At 44.5% G+C, this 19,741-nt stretch overlaps 1 protein-coding gene across 2 annotated transcripts in view; it reads right to left on the bottom strand.

Annotated features, from left to right (window-relative positions):
• The window catches only part of Pag1 (phosphoprotein membrane anchor with glycosphingolipid microdomains 1), a 142,301-nt gene extending 125,548 nt beyond the window's left edge, over positions 1–16,753 (bottom strand). Inside the window, exon 1 of one of the 2 annotated variants that reach the window (XM_021158325.2) lies at positions 16,334–16,753. The gene's annotated coding sequence lies outside the window, so the exon portion shown is untranslated. The remainder of the gene's footprint in view (positions 1–16,333) is intronic. The other variant, XM_029475223.1, reaches the window with a different exon arrangement.
• Positions 16,754–19,741: the final 2,988 nt, after the last annotated feature.

The raw sequence follows: 19,741 nt of genomic DNA on the forward strand, positions 1-19,741 counted from the left end.
CATTGTAAAAATGGCTATCTTGCCAAAAGCAATCTACAGATTCAATGCAATCCCCATCAAAATTCCAACTCAATTCTTCAACGAATTGGAAAGGGCAATCTGCAAATTCATCTGGAACAACAAAAAACCTAGGATAGCAAAAACTCTTCTCAAGGATAAAAGAACCTCTGGAGGAATCACCATACTCTTTCTATACTTGTGACTCATCTTCAGTATGCTGGCAACACAACTGAGAACCTAACAAACAGAAGCAGTAAAGAAATAAAAATAATAGAAACAGATAAACCATTGCAATCCAGGGCCTAGCACATATTCCCGAGGGTTTTACGGTCACTAAGACAACCGCCTCATCTTACTCACCCTGGAGACCTTCAGCACTTGATTGACATTTTAAATTAAGTTATAATTAATTCTTTGAACATTTCACACAATGTATTTTGATTCTATTTAACCCACTACCCCCACTCCTCCCAGGTCATCTTCATTCCCTTATACCCCCAACTTCACGTCTTTAAAAAAAATTATTCTGGAGTTCAATTTGTGCTGTTTGCATGCAGGGTGTGGAGCCGTCCACAGTACTGTGGTTGTGCTGGCAGGGTCCCATCCTTTAAGAGGGCTGATTTTCCCTCCACTTGATGCTCTCCATTGTCACTATCTCCTCAGCCAGGGATGGAATTGTGAGCCCCTTCGCACTCCATGCTAGAACGCTGACTGGCTTGCTCTTGAACAGGCAACTGCAACAGCTGTGAGCTGCCTTTTGAGATCGTGTTCGCGGCTGGATGATGGTCCTATATAGCAGAGGCCAGCCATCTCAGATGCTCCTGTGAATGCATATCTTTTTCTCTATTGTTGATGTGATAGTACACTTGGCTCTTTCATAAATGGGTCTCACAATCTCAAATATGTTTTTATCAAGGATACTTACAGTGATAGAATATACATTTACTTGTTTTAAAAAAGCAAACCTTATTCCTGGGGGCGGGGGAATGGGAGAGGGAATAGGAGTTCCAAAACAAAACCCCAAACAAAGAAAAACAAAACAAATGAGCTCTGGCGTACCTTAGGAAAGCATGGATATCTGGAACTGATCACAGACGGGAAGTTCATGAGTAAATGACTAGCCATCACTGTTTGCCATCGCTAGGCACACTATTTTACATGACAATGAATAACTGGACAATACAGAACATGCCTAGGCTCTGCTCTGAGCCAGTGTCCTCCTGAGCGGTGAGTGCAGTGGAGATCCCGCACAGCTCCCATCACAGCTCCCATGATGCCCCTTGAGCTCTCAGTACTTTCATCTACCACAAGAAAGCTTTTCCTAGCGGACTCTCTCCCCCAGTCTTCACGCCTTTCTATACTGCCTATTTTCTCATTCCACAACCTTGTGATAGGTAGGTGTAAGGACTGCCAAGCTACCTGGACTGAAAACTGGGAATGCTGCCCATGGATTTTCTTCATGAATTGTTAAGTATTCACTTAGTCATTTTGTGCGTTGTGTGGGCATGCTCACATGCCCATGAGTGTGTTATCACTTGAGCACATGTGTACATGTGCAGCCTGTAGTCTACAGAAGGCATCCCCCTCTTTGCTCCCACTTTAGTTATTAAGAAGAAGCTCTCTTGCTGACTGTCAGGCGAGTCCCTAATCTGGCTTTTCACGTGAGTGAGTGAACGCAGAACCTAGGGCCTTATGCTGATGTAGCAAACACAACTGGGCCCTCTCCCCAGCCATATCCCGGGATATCCTTTTAACGTCATCATCATCATCATCATCTCAGTCTCTCCAGGCCCCAATTCTGAAGTAGGTGAGGGCCTTAGTTACGGTTTCATTGCTGTGAAGAGACACCCTGGCCATGGCAACTCTTATAATGGAAAACATTTAACTGGGGCTGGCTTACAGTTTAAGATGTTAGTCCAAGGTAGATCAATAGAATAGAATTGAAGACCCAGAAATGAACCCACACACCTATGGTCACTTGATCTTTGACAAAGGAGCTAAAACCATCCAGTGGGAAAAAAGACAGCATTTTCAACAAATGGTGCTGGCACAACTGGAGGTTGTCATGTAGAAGAATGCGAATTTATCCATTCTTATCTCCTTGTACAAAGCTCAAGTCTAAGTGGATCAAGGAACTCCACATAAAGCCAGAGACACTGAAACTTATAGAGGAGAAAGTGGGGAAGAGCCTTGAAGATATGGGTACAGGGGGAAATTTCCTCAAGAGAACACCAATGGCTGTGCTGTAAGATCAAGAATTAACAAATGGGACATCATAAAATTGCAAAGCTTCTGTAAGGCAAAGGACACTGTCAATAAGACAAAAAGGTCACTAACAGATTGGGAAAAGATCTTTACCAATCCTAAATCCGATAGAGGGCTAATATCCAATATAGAAAAAGAACTCAAGAAGTTAGACTCCAGAAAACCAAATAACCCTATTAAAAATGGAGTGCAGAGCTAAACAAAGAATTCTCAACTGAAGAATGGCTGAGAAGCACCTAAAAAATGTTCAACACTCTTAGTCATCAGGGAAATGCAAATCAAAACAACCCTGAGATTCTATCTCACACCAGTCAGAATGGCTAAGATCAAAAAGACAGATGACAGCAGGTACTGGAGAGGATGTGGAGAAAGAGGAACACTCCTCCATTGTTGGTGGGATTGCAAACTTGTACAACCACTCTGGAAATCAGTTTGGTGGTTCCTCAGAAATTGGACATAGTACTACTGAAGGATCCAGCAATACCACTTTTGGGCATAAACCCAGAAGATGCTACAACATGTAATAAGGACACATACTCCACTATGTTCATAGCAGCCTTATTTATAATAGCCCGAAGCTGGGAAGAACCCAGACATCCCTCAACAGAGGAATTAATACAGAAAATGTGGTACATTTATACAATGGAGAACTACTCTGTTATTAAAAACAATGAATTTATGAAATTCTTAGAAGACAAATGGATGGATCTGGAGGATATCATCCTGAGTGAGGTAACCCAATAACAAAAGAACACATATGATATGCACTCACTGATAAGTGGATATTAGCCCAGAAGCTCAGAATACCCAAGACACAATTCGCAAATCACATGAAACTCAAGAAGAAGGAAGACTAAAGTGTGGATATTTCAGTCCTTCTTAGAAGGGGAAACAAAATACCCATGGAAGGAGTTACAGAGACAAAGTGTGAAGCAGAGACTGAAGGAGTAACTATCCAGAGACTGCCCCACCTGTGGATCCATCCCATGTACAGTCACCAAACCCAGATACTATTGTGGAGGCCAACAAGAGCTTGCTGACAGGAGCCTGATATAGTTGTCTCTTGAGAGGCTCTGCAGGTGCCTGACAAATACAGAAGTGGATGCTCACAGCCATCCATTGGATGGAGCACAGGGTCCCCAATAAAGGAGCTAGAGAAAGTACCCAAATAGCTGAAGAGGTTTGCAGAGGAACAATATGAACTAACCAGTACCCCCAGAGCTCCCTGGGACTAAACCACTAACCAAAGAAAACACATGGTGGGACTCACGGCTTTAGCTGCACATGCAGCAGAGGATGGCTTAGTCAGTCATCAATGGGAGGAGAGGCTCTTGGTCCTGTGAAGGTTCTATGCCCCAGTACAGGGGAATGCCAGAGCCAGGAAGCAGGAGTGGTTGCATTGGTGAGCAGGGGGAGGGAGGAAAGGATGGGGGTTTTCAGAGGGGAAACTAGGAAAGGGGATAACATTTGAAACATAAACAAAGAAACAAAGAAAATATCTAATAAAAAAAAAGAAACAAAAAGAGGTTTAGTCCATTATCATATGGCTTACAGCTTCAGAGGTTTAGTTTATTATCATCAAGGTTGGAAGCATAGCAGCGTGCAGGCAGACAGGGTACTGGAGAAGGAGCTGAGAGTTCTACATCTTGATCTGAAGGCAGCAGAACCAAACTGGGTGCCACCGGGGTATAGTCTGAGCATGGCTACAATCCAGGCTTGTCACAAAGAGTTGGAACCACAAACCACAGCCTGGCTGGCCATATTGTATCCAAACCCGGCCTTCATTCACTAACCCAAAGAGCTGACTTGGCCCTGTATCAAGTCTGATAGAAAGCTAACATTGTGGCTTGGCCATCTAAAATGTGGATATGGCAGAGGGGATGAGGGGACAAGGAGATGATAAATGAAAGTGAGTACCCTTGGGTTCTCACAAAACTTCATAAGGCTGAAATGTAAACATTTCTGAAAACTGGATTCCTTATTTTCTACGTGAATTTGCTCCAAAACTTCACTTGAACTGCTTTAGGGTTTTCCTTTATGCAGCTAAATATAAATATTGATTCACTTTGGTACAGAAGTGACTACAATTTCTAGAAATTAGCAATCCATGAGTCGCACTGCCTTTCTTTAGCGGGAGCACTGTACTGCCTTTCTTTAGCGGGAGCACTGCACTGCCTATCTTTAGCGGGAGCACTGCACTGCCTTTCTTTAGCGGGAGCACTGCACTGCCTTTCTTTAGCGGGAGCACTGCACTGCCTTTCTCTAGCGGGAGCACTGCACTGCCTTTGTAAAAGCCGGCTTTTGTTTGTCTCACTGTGTAGCCTTGCCTGGTCTGAAACTTGCTATGTAGACCAGGCTGGCCTCAAGGTCACAGCTTTCCTGGGCCTCCACCTCTGGGTGGTAAGATGAGCGCTGTCATGGCCCATGTAACAGCTGAGCTACACTGGCATTGGGAGAGGTGGCCTTTGCACCGCCTCCAGACAGGCAGGGTTCCCAGTGTTGATTCTTTTGATGTTCCCCCAAATGATACAGGCACTTGCTTGACCTCAGCTCGGTGATTTCTACATGATTTTATTGGATCGATTCACTAGGCGAAGAGTTCAGGATATCAGAGACAAGCCGAAAAGCAGGCACATGGTCTACTCTAAAACACGACTGCACTGCACACAGGCATATCTTCCTGGCTGTATGTCTTCACTTTAATGAACATATCCAAATCTGCTTACAGTATGTAAATATGAGCAATGAAAAAGTGATACTGACTTTGAAGAAAAGATGACAAATTACATTTTTACTGGTAAAAATTAGAATTCCAAATGAAATGTTTGGACGATTTTTTTTTTTTTTAAGGTGAAGCACAGAGAAAGACAAGTGAGATACAGAAGGGCCAGGTCATGGCTGCAGGGACAGTGGCAGGGACAGTAGAGAGCCTGGAGACTCCCTGTGACAGGCTCAGGGCTCCTCTGGGAACTAAGCAGCTCCAGCGTGACAGGAGTCGTCCCGCTCTGTGCGTTCCTAACGCCAGAGCACACTGCTCAGTTAGCACAGACTACGGCACACAGGAGTACACCTCCAATAGGATGCGAAAGATTTTATCCTCAACTCATAGAGCAACATTTTGCTATGTCAACAGCACCCTCCTCTCTTAACATTTCAGATGAACAGCCCTGAAGTGAGAAGACAGTAAGAGCTACCTGTTCCTGAACAGTAGGGAACATGAAGACTCTTACTTGTTAAAGACGGGTATCACTGTAGACAGAGAACACAATGAACGGGGGTTCTCTGAATACAGACATCGGCATCGTATGTGAAAAAAAGATGAGAAAGTCTCTTTATTCTCCATGTAACTGTGGAGAAGTAAAAGGATTATTCCAGCCCAGGGATTGTGGAGCTCTTGAAAATACATAGAAAAGGGTCTAAATGCCAAATGCCCTGTGGCCATGAGCAGTCTGAGCAGCATGCACACCGCAGCCAGCATGGCTTTGGTTATTAGGAATTGTATCTAACTGCTTTGAAAATGCTATTGAATATTTATTAAAAGAAAAGATGCATGATAATTCAGGTTTTGACATGCTACTATTAGCAAATGACTCATCTGGTTGGCAAGGTTATGAACTGTGGAGGGAGGGACAGTTAGCTTTAGGAGCAAGGGTGATACACTGTGTACTGCTGTGGTCTCACTGGCTGCCGTGTCTGGCAGCCCCACTCCTAACATCTCAGTCTGGATGATGCTGAATTGTTTTAACAAGATTCTAAAAGCATTCGGTTCCAATGCCACTTTAGAGGCATTAAATTTTTATGCTCTCTCTCCTTCCTGCCCCCGTTCGTTCTCTCTCTCTCTCTCTCTCTCTCTCTCTCTCTCTCTCTCTCTCTCTCCTTTCTTTCTCTCTCTCTCTCTGTCTCTGTCTTGTGTGTGTGTTGTTTTATGTTTGTTTGTTTTTTAAGACAAGGTCTCAAGGCTGTCCTGAAACTGCGTAGACCAGGCTAGGTTTGAACTCGCATTGCGAGTTCAATCCCTCTGCTTCCAGAGCACTGGGATTACAGGAGTGTGCCACTCAACTTTAGTCATTGAACATTACACAAAGCTAATATTTGAGCTCAAGATGTGCATTTTGGCCAACATGATCAATACAGTAAAGTCAAAGAAAGATATTAACCCTATTAAGTATGTACAATTATTTATGAGAATTCATGCTATCACTTTGCTTAAATATATCTTTATTTATCATTTTAGCAAAACAAAGTATGAGTTTTAACCCTGATGGCAAAATTTAGTCACCTCATGTGACACCAGCCTAGTTCTTAATTAATTCTGTATTTCTTGTTACTTTCTTATACATAAAAAAGCTATTGTAGATAGTTTATATGTTAATTTCTAAAACTCAAATAGGCTTAAAGTATTTGCATTCTGTCATGTGAACCCCTCCACAGGCGTATATAGATTTAGGACTCTGAAACTGGAACCATGGAATTCCTAAATTCACTAAGAGAGACCATCACATTATGCAAAAACACTGTACTCAAACTCAACTGTGCATATAATTATAGTATTCAAATTAGATCACCAATTTAGACATGTTCTATCACGTCGAGTATAAAGAACATAAAAATGTATGACTGAAATCCAACAGGACTTAGAAGAAATGTAGCTACTCTTTTTTAGGAAGTGGAAACTCGTAGTACATGCTATAATGAAATATCAGTAGGAAAGCCAGCTTGACTGTTCATGTATGTGGATGAGATACAGTACGGTAGTGTGAGTCACCTGAAGAACAGAAGCCTAACCGCTTTCTCTTTTACAATATTTGCATTGGGATAAAATTGGAACCCATCAGGCATGAAAAGAACAAATTAATCTTCATTCGACATATTATAAAGTACAATAAAATCATATTTAAAGTACCATAATGCTCTACATTGTTACTTAGATTTTCATGTGCCTATATTGTAATTTCTCACTGCAATGGATTAAGGCTGGTACACTACTGTGTGGGACAATAATTACCAGACTAAGATAGTTGCCTTACATTTTTATTAACATTTTAGAATTTACAAATGTCTCATTATTAAAAAAATAATTGCCATCCAATGAATTAAAAGAGAAAAAGAGCCATCCACTGAAGACACAGTCAGCCCCTTTAGATTTTCCTACTGAAGCTAGAGTGTAAAACTGGCCCATGAGAACTGACTCTGACATCTGGGGACAGCACTGGCAACAGCCTTTGCTACTTGCTAGGAAGTGCTTTCATCTGCAAATTGCCAGCTAGCAGACCTTAGGATACACTGTGTGTGTGTGTGAGATAAAAATGCAACGTTATAAACTTTTTCAATAGTTATGAGAGTACATATCCATTTCACAACTAAGTCAAGCATTACTGCACATATGTATGTATCTATATATGATTTGATGACAATATTAAGGAAATTTTGGACTGTTCAGAGCCAAAATACAAGTTGTGGAACAGGCATCTTTAGAGTTATACTGCATCATCTTGTAGCACTTAGGTAAGAAGACAATGCCCGTGTAAGACTTCAGCCTTATATTGGTAACATAACAGCTGCTTCCACAAGCCAAAATATGCCTATTGGTTCATATGACCAAAGCAGTCAAGAACATTATTAAGGGAAACCAATAGTTTAAACCTAACTTGGCTGGGTTTTGTCTGATATACTTGTAGCACAAAATGCACATGCAGAATGGCCCTCACACACAGCAGAAACTGCAATTATTAAGGAATATATTCCCACAAAGAACAAATTTAAGTACAAGAATTTCAGTTTAAAATATTAGGCCTCGAGGCTTTATGGATAGAAGCTTTTTAAAAAGTCAGCACCAATAACAGAAAAAAAGCTTGGTTTATAGATGAAACCCCATTCCCCAGCTTAACTAAATGTATTTGCATAAATCACCTTTGGCCCATTACATGGAGGAATTGTAGTCAGCAACAGTTTCTAGTGTTGATGCTTTAAGGGAATCAACTTTTTTTTTTTTTTTTTGCAAATTAACTTTAAAAGAGACGGAAGGATTCCATCCTCCTCCAAGTTTACCTTTCGTTGCAAATGATACAAAAGCATCTTAGAATCATCTGGACCCACAATGTGAAGCCAGAACATCGGAGTTGGGGTCTGACGACCTGAATCATTTAGCAGCTGGGCCTCTCCTCTGGCCTCTATTTCAAGTTACCAGTTTCTGTAACATACTGTAATGGCTTAAATGCAAAATGTTCTGCTCTAGCAGCAGTTCTCAACCTGTGAGGCACAACTCTCTTTTGGGGGGGTGGGGAGGTGGGTGTTGCAGGACCCTTCCACAGGAGTCGCCTAGTACCACTTGAAAACAAACTTACACTATGATTCATAGCAGTAGCAAAATTCCAGTTATGAAGTAGCAATGAAATAACTTTATAGTTAGAGTCACCACAATATGAAGACTGTATTAAAGGATCACAGAATTAGGAAGGTTGAGAACCACTGGTTGATAGGCTCACATATGTGAGTCCTGGGTCCCCAGCTGTCACGGAGGGAGGGCTTTGGGGCTTTATAGCTCAGTTCCATTTCCTGTTCTCTTCTTGCTTCCTGACTGCACATGCAATGTGACCAGCCACCCTCTGTATCCATGGCATCTCTATGGTGACACACTCATTACTTCTTAGTCTTCTAAAAAAACATCTGATGCTGTTCTTGTCAGATATTTAGTCACAACATTAAAAAAGTAACTGGGACAGGGAGGAGCTTTACCGTCAGGTAAAAACTAAAGGGCGAAGCATGTGAGTACGGACAGGAATGGAAGCACAGAAACTATCTCCATGGCTAATAAATACTCCACATTGTCTACAATATAAAACAAATGAAAATCATGGCATGCTATATACAGAACACCTCAGACAGTCCAATGGGCTAGACACGTCACGAGTCTTGCAAGTACTGGCACACAGTGCCACCTTTCTAATGACAGCACACCATGTGAAAGCGTAGTTGTTTGTGAACTTGGACTGTGCTGCTGTTCACGTCCCATCCACGCACTCCTGCTTGCACGGAGGATCAAGCACTTTATGCGTTAAGAAGGCGTGTTTCCCATCCTTCCCACTCTGCCAGTGCCTGCACTCCTCTGATCATGATGGGGAAAATTAAAGGAAAAGAAAACAACATGATGTCCATACTCCATTAGTAGACTGAGTTCAGGATCGTACTTCATTCCTGAACGGCATCCTACCTACCATCCAGAGTCTTATACTGATGGAGGGGAACTGAAAGCCACCAGGCAATCGCCCCATCTCCGGTGCAGACACAAGTGAAGGAACAGCATTCTGCCCTGTGGCACCTCCGGTTTCACTTCTGTGTCCCCGGCTCACACTCAGCCAAGCGCCTCACCCTGCTCTGCCTCTGGCTTCTGTCATTTCTTTCTTTTTTTTTTTTTTTTGTCAAAAATTTCTCTCAGTTAGCTTTCTATCCCATCTCCTTTATCTTTCTGTGTGCCACCCTGGCCTTGACTTTATTTTTTATTCTACACGTTCTCTCAGGTTGACCAGCAGCCTCAACAACCATTTCATGTACTCTGTTATCTAGAGCACGGTGAGGCCGTTTTATACACACAGGTGAGAGTCATACTATATCCAAGATATCTCAGTGGACTCGATACCTTAATAAGCTGCAAATGGATGATAAGTCTCCATCTGCACCTCAGTGGTTGCCTTGAATTTTAAGCTGGCAGCTTGCATAGAATCTCTAGGCTCTGATGTCCCTCTGGTGCCTCACACTGCATAAATCCACAGCTTGTCACCTTCCCCTGTGGAACGCTCCACCCTCTGTGCTCACTGTCATCACCAATGGAACTTTTATCTCTTCAGTGATCTGAGCGAGGTCATCTGGGGAGGCTCTTCAGCGTCCCTGCCACCTCCTTGCTTCTACCCCCGCCCCCTGCCCTCAGCGCCTATACCCTTACCAGTCTGAACTCAGACTTTAATGGCTTCCCTTTTCGGTCTCCTAGTTCACTTGTTTTGTCGATGCACCAGGTTGAACATTCTAAACCGACAGCCTAGGCCAGGCCTGGCAGTACTGGATGGTCACCCCAGCTACTGTGGTTAAGGCAAGGGGATTACTCGGGCTGCAGACTGAATTCAAGGCCAGCCCAAGCAAATCGGTCTCAAAATAAAAAGCGAGCAGAACCCTGGGATACAGCTCAGGCGCTTCAGATTCGAGAGGCCCCGAATCCAACCCCAGAACTCACTCTCACCCCAGGACCAAGTCTGGCCACCAAGACACTTCACTTCACTACCCAGCTCAGTAATGTCATCCATCTGCCCCAACCCCCGAACCACGGACCCAGACCAAGTACCATCTCCTGAAGGAAAGCCACATTCTTTTTTTTTTTTTAATTCCTGTATTTTTCATTTATTTTTATTGAGTCTTTTCTTTGACAATTGTATGGAGCGACTTATCCCGAACAGCTTATCTCCTAAAATACATATCTGAAAAATCCAAATGAGTATCAATCACTTTCACCAAACTTGATGCATGCACAGCCAAGCTGCTGGCGGCTGGTTAAGTGTGAATCAGAGGCACACAGCTCTTTTTAGACGTCACACATGAAATAATAAGGCTACTCAGTACGGTTGCCAGGTGCTGAGGACAGGCTATGTTAGCAGCTGGCCCTCTCTTTAACAGTAAGTCACTGCGCTGTGCTGTGCGGCTTTCCCGCCCTGACTTACAGCCTGTGCTGCTTCAGGATCATTTCCCACCCCACACAGCTGGGACAGCGAGGCACGGGTACACGTCAGGGTAAAGGACTGGAGTGGGCGAAGCGGCCAACAGTGACGGACCAGATGCATGAGGAGTACATTCAGAGAGGCCTAAGCACGTAGGCCGACTATGCAGGAGGACAGGTGACAAGAGCTGACACACTCACACCTTTGGTCCTTTGAGGAAGACAGGGGAAGCTCATCCCTTGCAGATAAAGAGTGGAGGTGATATATTAGGTTGGGCCAGCTGGAGGCTTACGAAGGGTTGCCAGCAACGTTAAAGTACATGCCATAAAGTGCACAGGGGCTCAAATGCTCTGTGCTTTAATAAAGGCCATGGTCAGGTCGAATTTCCTGTCCCCTGGCAGTCTATATTTAGAAAGGAGAAAGCAGAGTTTTAAAATAAGTTTTTAATCACTCGCTGGTTTAAAACTCATCCAGTCTTACAGTCTAGCATAGGAACAGAGGCGCTATCCAGCCTATGCCTGAATGTTACGATGATTGACTAACTTTTCAATTACACCCGAAATGATGTTGGTTCCAATGTGAAATCGAGAGGGGAAATGGGGCTGAAGATATAGCTCAGCGGCAGGCAGAGGGCTTGGTCTCCAGGCAGTGAGTCTGTCTCTCTGCTTTCCCCCTCCCCTTCCTCCTCCCCCTCCCCCTCTTCCTCCCCCTTCCCCTGCAGAGGTATTATCTCACAGAAGGGTTTGAGAATCTAACAGTATGGCTTTAGAGTCTCTGCTTTTTATCCGGACTGGAGTCAGGAAGGCTACACCACAGACATGGGAGCTTGCATGCAATGCATTTGTTCTGATCCCTACTTGTTAGATATGTGGGTGCATTTAAAAAAACACACAGTCATACCACAAATAACTACTGCTGCTGTTGTAACTTTGACATTTTTAGATTTAAATAAACTTTAAAAAATCATTTGAGAAAAATCTTAGGCCTTTCTACTTCTCCTTTGTTCGAGGACAATGATGCAAACCTCAGACTCAAAGCACAAATGAAGCAAGTTTGCCTCACCACCCTTCCGGAAGCACTCAAACTTCTTACTTACAGAGTAACACGTGGCTTTCGCTCCTTCTTTCTCACAAAGTGAAATGTGGTTTTTGATTTCTAACATAAATTAAGCTTAAGCTTCTACCTTGACAAAAATACTGAGATGGTACTTCTTATTTAGCCAATCCAAGCTGTGGACGGGAAGGTCTGCAGAGCCTGAGACTGTCCATCTCTACTACAGAACTTACTACAATAGCTGAAAAACCAGAGGCAGGGGGATATTCTGTAAGGAATATCGAAAAGTTCTGAGCTCTACTTTTTCTTGCAAAACTTACTCATGTAATCTTGGATGCATTTCCTTTCTAGGCCCGTTTCTACGTCTGCAAAAGCACTACAGTACGGGAACTACCCAAAAGACTGGTGTCAGGGTGGAGGGAAACACTGTAGTAATGTTGCCATAAACAGCCAACACACAGCTCCCAGCTGAATATTACGATAAGAGCTCTTATCAGAAAGCATGACCAGTAGGGACTAGAAAAGTGATCAGATAAATCATGCTCAAGGCTGTCTTCTCTCAAATCTACCCCAAGCCCCTGAGCTCTGCAGCATCCTGCCCCTGTCTGTATAACTGTAAGTGTGTAACTTCCAAGTCAGCCCATACACTGAATGAGGAAGGGTCAAAATCAAGTCCCAGCTCCTCAGATAAAAAGTGAAAAATCCAAAGGAGTAATGCGATTAAGGAAGAGTAAACGTTCTTTACTCACTTCTATCCATATTAAAATTAATGTGCAGATTATATGCCTGAGCTTTCTCCCATCCATGGACTAAGCAGGCCCAAGCCTGCTTAGCTTCAGAAATCATATAAGATTGGGTGAATGAAGAGTAGGATGTCTGTAGTTGTACATCAGTCTTCTGAGAGCAAAAGAAAACGGATGTGTGTGTTTTGAGGGGGAAAGGATTTCTTGTAGATTTAAAAGTGACAACAGAAAATCCACTATAACAACACAAATAGGAAATAAAACATCCATATGGAAATTATTTTCACAGGGTTAGCTCTAGTTATAGCCATGTTCCAGGGAGACATTTGATCAGAAAATCCAGAACAGGGAACAGTTGGAATATAGCTACTGAGGCAAAGCATGTATGTATTGTTTGAAAAGGAAGAGAGAACTCGGTTGGTGGCAGGAGTTCTTTTTGGCATATTGCAGTTGTGGCTTTGTGCCTCCAAAGGCTCTCAGAAGCTCACTACTGGAAACTCACTGTTGAGCAGCTTTGGAGAGACAGATACACGGCACACACACACACACACACACACAGAGGGGGCGGGGGACCCAGAACATCAGCCAGGTCAGTGAGCATCCATCTTAGAGTACTTTTAGTGGTAAGGATATTAGCTAGGAGGGTTTCAGTAAACATTCACTCACCTGGGGGAGTCAGCTGCCTAGGAGCTTTCTATAGAAATTGATTTTAGTATCTAAAAGATAAAGACCAAAGACAGATACCATGGCATGTAGATGAACCTAAGAAAGCCACAAAGTACCAGCCACTCAATCACCCCACACCCTAGAACTCAGAAGAGAAACTCAACAGTCCATGGAGATTTTAAACCAAAATAGCTCGTATAGAATCTCCCAACAACTGCTTCCTATGGCTTTAAACCTAAGACTAAAGGAAGTGTGCCCATGGCTGTGATGGATAAATGATTTCCACTTCAGAACAATGAGTTCAAGATAAGCACAAGGCCCCATCTCTCTGCCTGAGTGGAGTTCTCCCTTGGACACTGGGCTATGCTCAGAGACAATGCTGGCTGATTATTGCTACTTGTGTCCATGTGGACCACAGACAGCAAAGACACAGGCTGCAGGGAGGCAGAATAGCAAGCATCAACCACCAATACAAAGTATCAAGTTACCCAACTTTTCTCTTTGGTTCTATAAATTTATAAACAGGGAAGAAAGAAGTAACAGAATCCAGTTTCAGCTGAAGGCAAAAACACCCTATCTTTCTCACAACAGCACTAAACGAGGTTTGCAACCAGGGCCTGGCATCTAATAACAAAGAGGTTGATGATAATAGTTTCCAGTCTCGAAGTAGGAGTGCTATTTAGCACTTTGCATACTTGAAACTTTAAACATAAACTTCCTGTGAAGAAAGGATAACCCACCCACATTGCTTGCAAGTTGAGGCAGCAGGGTCAAAGAACACAGATTCCAACAGGCATGTTTAAGATGCCAGCTCTAATTTCTACTACTTGATCTCCCTCGGCCTCAGTTTCTTTCTCTCTAACATCAAGACAAAGCCATCTCCATAGAAGGCCTTCAGGGAGGCACTGCTGGAGACAGTAAATCGAATATTAACATGTGGCCAGGGTGTTTATATCCTCTCTCCTATTACACATGTGCACTGCTTCTATTGACCTCCAGCAACAGCTGTTTAATGTCTACAGCTTATCCCAAGACAAATTTCCTTTCACAGCATGAAATTTTTTCCCCAAAGTCAGCCTACTATACTTGACGCCAGCTCAATACCTTCTCATCAGGATTCCACTTAAGCCTTGCACCACCCAACAAGGAAGGTACTGCAATTACACCCACTTATTTTACAGATGGAGACGCCGGGCACAGAATTCCGGTAACTTGCTCAGATTCAAAGCCAGCAATGGTGCCAACAGCCTGGTCTCTTGAAAGCCCACACTTGGACAAAATTTCTTCTAGGGGTCAGCACTTAATGCTCCTATAAACTACAATGTGATAACTAGCTTTTCAACGTTAAAATAATCTTTCTTTTTTCTTAGAATCCTTAAAATAAAAGCTATGCTTAAACCAGGTGCCTATAACTAGTTAGTTCATCTTGTTATATCCACTGAAGCACTTTAACCCATACATGCCTCTTTCTAAAGGTCACCTAAATAAATCTCATATTGACTCACATCCCTGAGCTTTTATTTCAAATCCATATTCATGTATGTATTTTTCTCTGTGCATATTTCTTTCCATCTATGGATACATGTGTATCACAGGGCAGCTGCAATATGAGCTACTTGGTTAATGCAAAGCTGGTACTCTAAATATTATCTTTCTTTATAACAGTCACTGCCTATCAGTCACACAGCAGGGCTGTATGGTATTTCAAAGAATTCCTTTTACAAATTTAATCAACTCAAATATTAAACATCAATGGCATTAATCCATTGCTCTGCTTAAAAGGAATCTCTAGGGGCAGCTGAGAACGAAAGGTTAAAGATTTCTACCCTTCAAAGTAGGCCACTGTAGCTACCTATAAATCATGCTCTTTGTTTATTAAGATAATTAAGGCCATCAGTGCACTTCACTTTCAGACTCAACAATTGTCTGGTATGAACAATCTCCACTTTTCCTAAAACAAAAGGGGATGTGTTCTAAAGAGGGTTCTGTGCATGCTCTCTGTATTGGTATTTTAAAGCATGATTTATGTATCTAATTCCTTGAACTGCCTTGAAAAAAATACACCAAGTTCTTCCTCCCATGCTCCCTATTAGGAGAAGACAGTCTAATTTAAAGACTGCCCTGTTTCTGACTATGAACCACTATATCATGTCAACATTTTTATTAAATACGGCTCAAGCTGGACTTGAAACAAATGGAGTGAGTAGAGGCCCAGATGCAGCCCCTGCAGATGCAAAGGTACCCAGCCAGGAGGCTTACATAAGAGATGCAGGACAACTCAGCCATCCTCAGAATCCTGTTTCTTTGAGACTTGCCCACATTCTTAAAGCATATGAGTTAAAACGCATAGAGCACTTTTCTCATTTTCTATGCCTTGGAGCACAAAACACTCATTTGACACATAAGTTGTTTTTCCCTAAAGGACTAGGCTCCAATTATGGGAGGTTGGCAACTTCTGCCTAAGGGAAGAGTGAAGTGGGATGCGCAGAAAGCCTGCAGGCCTGAGCAGCACTGTCTCAGCTTCTCATCTCTGTGCCAGTCCTCCGAGGGGATGGAGGGGATGTAGGCAGAGCTTCCTAGGATGGAGGTGGCTGACGTCCCTGACCCCACGCGGCGCAAAATCAAGGAGCTCAGAATGTGCAATTTAGCGGCGGGCCAAATGCCCTCGGAGCACCTGTCTCCCCTAGCACATTTCCAACTGGCACATTCGGGAGAGGCAGGAGCCAGCCCTGGACTCCAGCCTTGAGTCTTCGAATGCCATGCCCCATCCTTTGCAGTCCAGTACGCCTTCCTCCAGCCGCAGCCCCGCTAACGGGAGGTAAAACCTCGGCCTGGAACCACAGGAATAAAACGAACCTGTCCTTCCCACGCTGCCCGAAACTTCAGAAACTACAGTCAACTTACTGGTTCGCAGAGGTCTTCTGGGGCTTCAGAGCGCTAAAAAGCGCAGCAACTCCGCCGCTCGCAGCCGGGCTGGCCCGCGGTGGGCAGTGGTAGCGGGCGCAGGACCTGCCTGATCCTCGTCGCCTCGGTTCCGCCGTGCCGGGGGAGGTGCGCTCTCCCGGGCGCACCGGGCGGCCGCAGAGACTCGGACTGCACCGGGGACCCGAGCAAACGCCGTCGTGGCCGCCAGCCCTTGAGAGCTGAGCTCAGAGCTCCGGGTGCGTGTCTCCCTCTCTGAGGGAATGCGACACCACGGAGTCCCCGCACGAGAGGCTCCAGAGCGCTGCAGAGTCACCAGTCCGCCCCGGAGGAGCAGTCACAGCACCCGCGCGCCGGGCGGGAACCGCAGTCCGCACTGGCCGCCGCGCCGCGGAGAATGACAGCGCCGAGGCGGAGCAGCGCGCGGGACTCAGTGCGCATGTTCGCGACTGCTGCGGCACGTCACGGGGGCGGAGCCAACGGGCGGGGTTGGGCGGAGCGAGAAGGGTGGGGCGGGGTCGGGGGGTTGCAGCGAGGCTAATGTGGCTGCCAGCTGCAGGGCAAGGAGCTGGAGCTTCGCAAAATCAGGGCTGGCGACCAAAAGCTCTGTGACTGAGGTTGTCTCCTTAGCCCATTGTCCCTTAGGAAGCAGTCTATGGGGAACTGCCTTAGGGTCCCAGGACAGCCTGCAAAGGTCAAGTTTAACCCAGAGGATTGCTTAACCTTCAAGGACTGCAATTTGCAGGACACCTTTCACTTTGATCTGATGCACAGTAAGAACTTGAGGAGCTTGTAGGAGCCCTTTGTCCTGGCTGGACTCCAAAGTAAACACAGGAGACTCTGAGAGCTGGGGCCCAGGTATGTAGGTTGTAAATAGCCTTGCCCAAAGCTCCCCAAGAGAATGCGCTGGTTGTTTGGTAATACAACACTTGCCTACGCACATTCAGAAGGTCTGGAGGATGGGGAATCCCTATTCCAATAGGATCCAAGACTATGCCAGTGCTGCAAGCCTCCCACACCCCGAATCCTTCCTTGCCACTTAGAGGACAGAGACCCCAGAGCAGCTCCTGGCGTGTGGGTCTGCCTGAGAATCAGGTGAAAATGCTTTTAACTTGGAATTCCCAAGGCATATCCACTATGGTTCCGGTTCACCCACTGGGCACTGGGGGAGGGAGTGTGGGGGAGTGGGGTGGGGTGGGAAGGGCTCGAATATTGCCTGGAACAAGCTGCAGATAAATCTGACAAGGGTTTTGTTGGCCTTGAATTTTAACTTATTAAACAAGCAACCCGGAATTGGGGATAGACAGTGCGGAAACAAATAACCAGTCCAGATGTAACACTCAGGACTTCTGAGCCAAGTCCACTGAACTCTAAACCAAACAGTTATTTGTCTGACAAGTTCATTTGTTTTCTCTAACGGGGAAGAACAGGCACTAGTGATATTAAACATACACACATTCACTCAGGTAGTGTGAAGTTGGCTGCATAAAAAAGGCTCATTAGGAGCAAAGGGGTGGGAGTAGGGAGTTGAGTAAAGGAGAAAGGAATGTTAATATGTTGCAGAGGAGGATGTGTAGGAGATATTAGACTCAGTCTTCAGCTTGGAAAGGTACTTTGAGAATAAGGATGCAGGATCCAGCTTGGCTGGATTTCAGAGGACGGTGAGAGGTTCGCTGGTTCGAGAACTTATAAAGGTCTGGATTTCACCACCAGGCTGTACTAGTGACTTTTCTCATTGCTGTGACAAAATGTTTGGCAACAGCAGCAACTCAGAGAATGAAGCCTTTGGTTCGAGCCATGCTTTGAGGGTCCAATCTATCTTGGTGCAGAAGACAGCAGTGTGAGGAAGTCGGTCACATGGCATTGGCAGTCGGGATGGATGAGAGGTGCTTAGTCCTTTTTATTCCAATATCGCAGTCCATGCTATGGCACGGCCCACAGGCAGCGAGAGCCTTCCCTCCTCAGATAAGCCTCTCTGGGAACACCTTTCAGACACACCTACAGGATTGTTCCCTAAGACACATCAAGTCCTGTAAAGCTGATAAGATTAACCATCACAATGACTTACCTCATTGAATCCCACAATGATCTTCTAAATTAGATATAGGAAGTTATTGTATCTATTTTTTGATCTTAAAAATGCATTCTGTGGGGCTTAGTTGATGCAGTGCTTGCTGCACACACAAGAGGACCTGGATTGGGATCCCTAGAAAGGGGCCACTTACAAAGCCAGATGTAGAAGCCACATCTGCTTTCAAATCTGGGGGTGTGGAGATGGAGCCATCAGTGGGGCTTGGGGACCAGGCCGTCCAGTCCAATCAGGGATGTCCAGGTTCAGTGAAAGATCCTGACTCAAAAATGAGGTGCAGAGCAATTGAGGAAAGCACCCACTATCAAACTCTGGGCTCTCCATGTGTGCTCATGCACACACATGATCATGTATATGCACATATGTCACACACACAGCTAATGCAATCAGGTCAAAGAGTATCACCAAGAAGAGAATGCCCACTGAGCAGGTACACCATGCTCTGGCTCTGGTGCAAGCATGCTTCAGGTGACAGCAAATGACTGGAATCTTATAAAGAAAACTCTGCAATACTTTTCACATATTTTGAGAGACTGTGATGGTTTGAATATGCTCTGCCCAGGTGGTGGCATTATTAGGGAGTGTGGCCTTGCTGGACTAGGTGTGTCACTGGCTTTAATACCTTACTTCTAACTGCCTGGAAGCCAATATTCTGCTAGCAGCCTTCATATGAAGATGTAGAACTCTCAGCTCCTCCAGCACCATGCCTGCCTGGATGCTGCCATGTTCCCACCTTGATGATAATGGACTGAAACTCTGAACCCATGAGTCAGCCCCAATTAAATGTTGTCCTTTATAAAAGTTGCCTTGGTCACAGCAGTAAAACCCTAACAAAGAAAAATACATTGCGAACTTTTTGAGTTAGAAAGGCTTTCATTTTTCTAAGGAAGAAGTATTTCTCTTGTCTCCACCCCACTTTGCAGCTTCATGAATTAGGGCTGCACAAAGTGGTTTCCAGAGCATCAGAGTCCTGCAGCTACCTGCACAAGATTGCCAGGGATTTAGAAGGGCAACACTCACACTCTCGGGGGACAAGCGTAATTACCATCCTCATTTCACACAGGAAGAGTGAAGGAGGAGAAATCACTGATTCAGTCCCTTTCCCAAGCTCCCTTTACCAAACGACACACTAGAGATTCATTTCCATTTCCAAATTGCTCATATCAGGATCTGCAATCGTCCAATGAGAACTCACATGTGTTTCAAAGATGATTTTTATTAGTTAATGCATAGATAGCACTCCCTGTGTATGAAGTTTTGGGAGCAAGTGTGTGTTTATATATTATTCTACAGAGGTTAAC

This window comes from Mus caroli, chromosome 3 (genome assembly GCF_900094665.2).
Source record: "Mus caroli chromosome 3, CAROLI_EIJ_v1.1, whole genome shotgun sequence".
Taxonomy (NCBI): domain Eukaryota; kingdom Metazoa; phylum Chordata; class Mammalia; order Rodentia; family Muridae; genus Mus; species Mus caroli.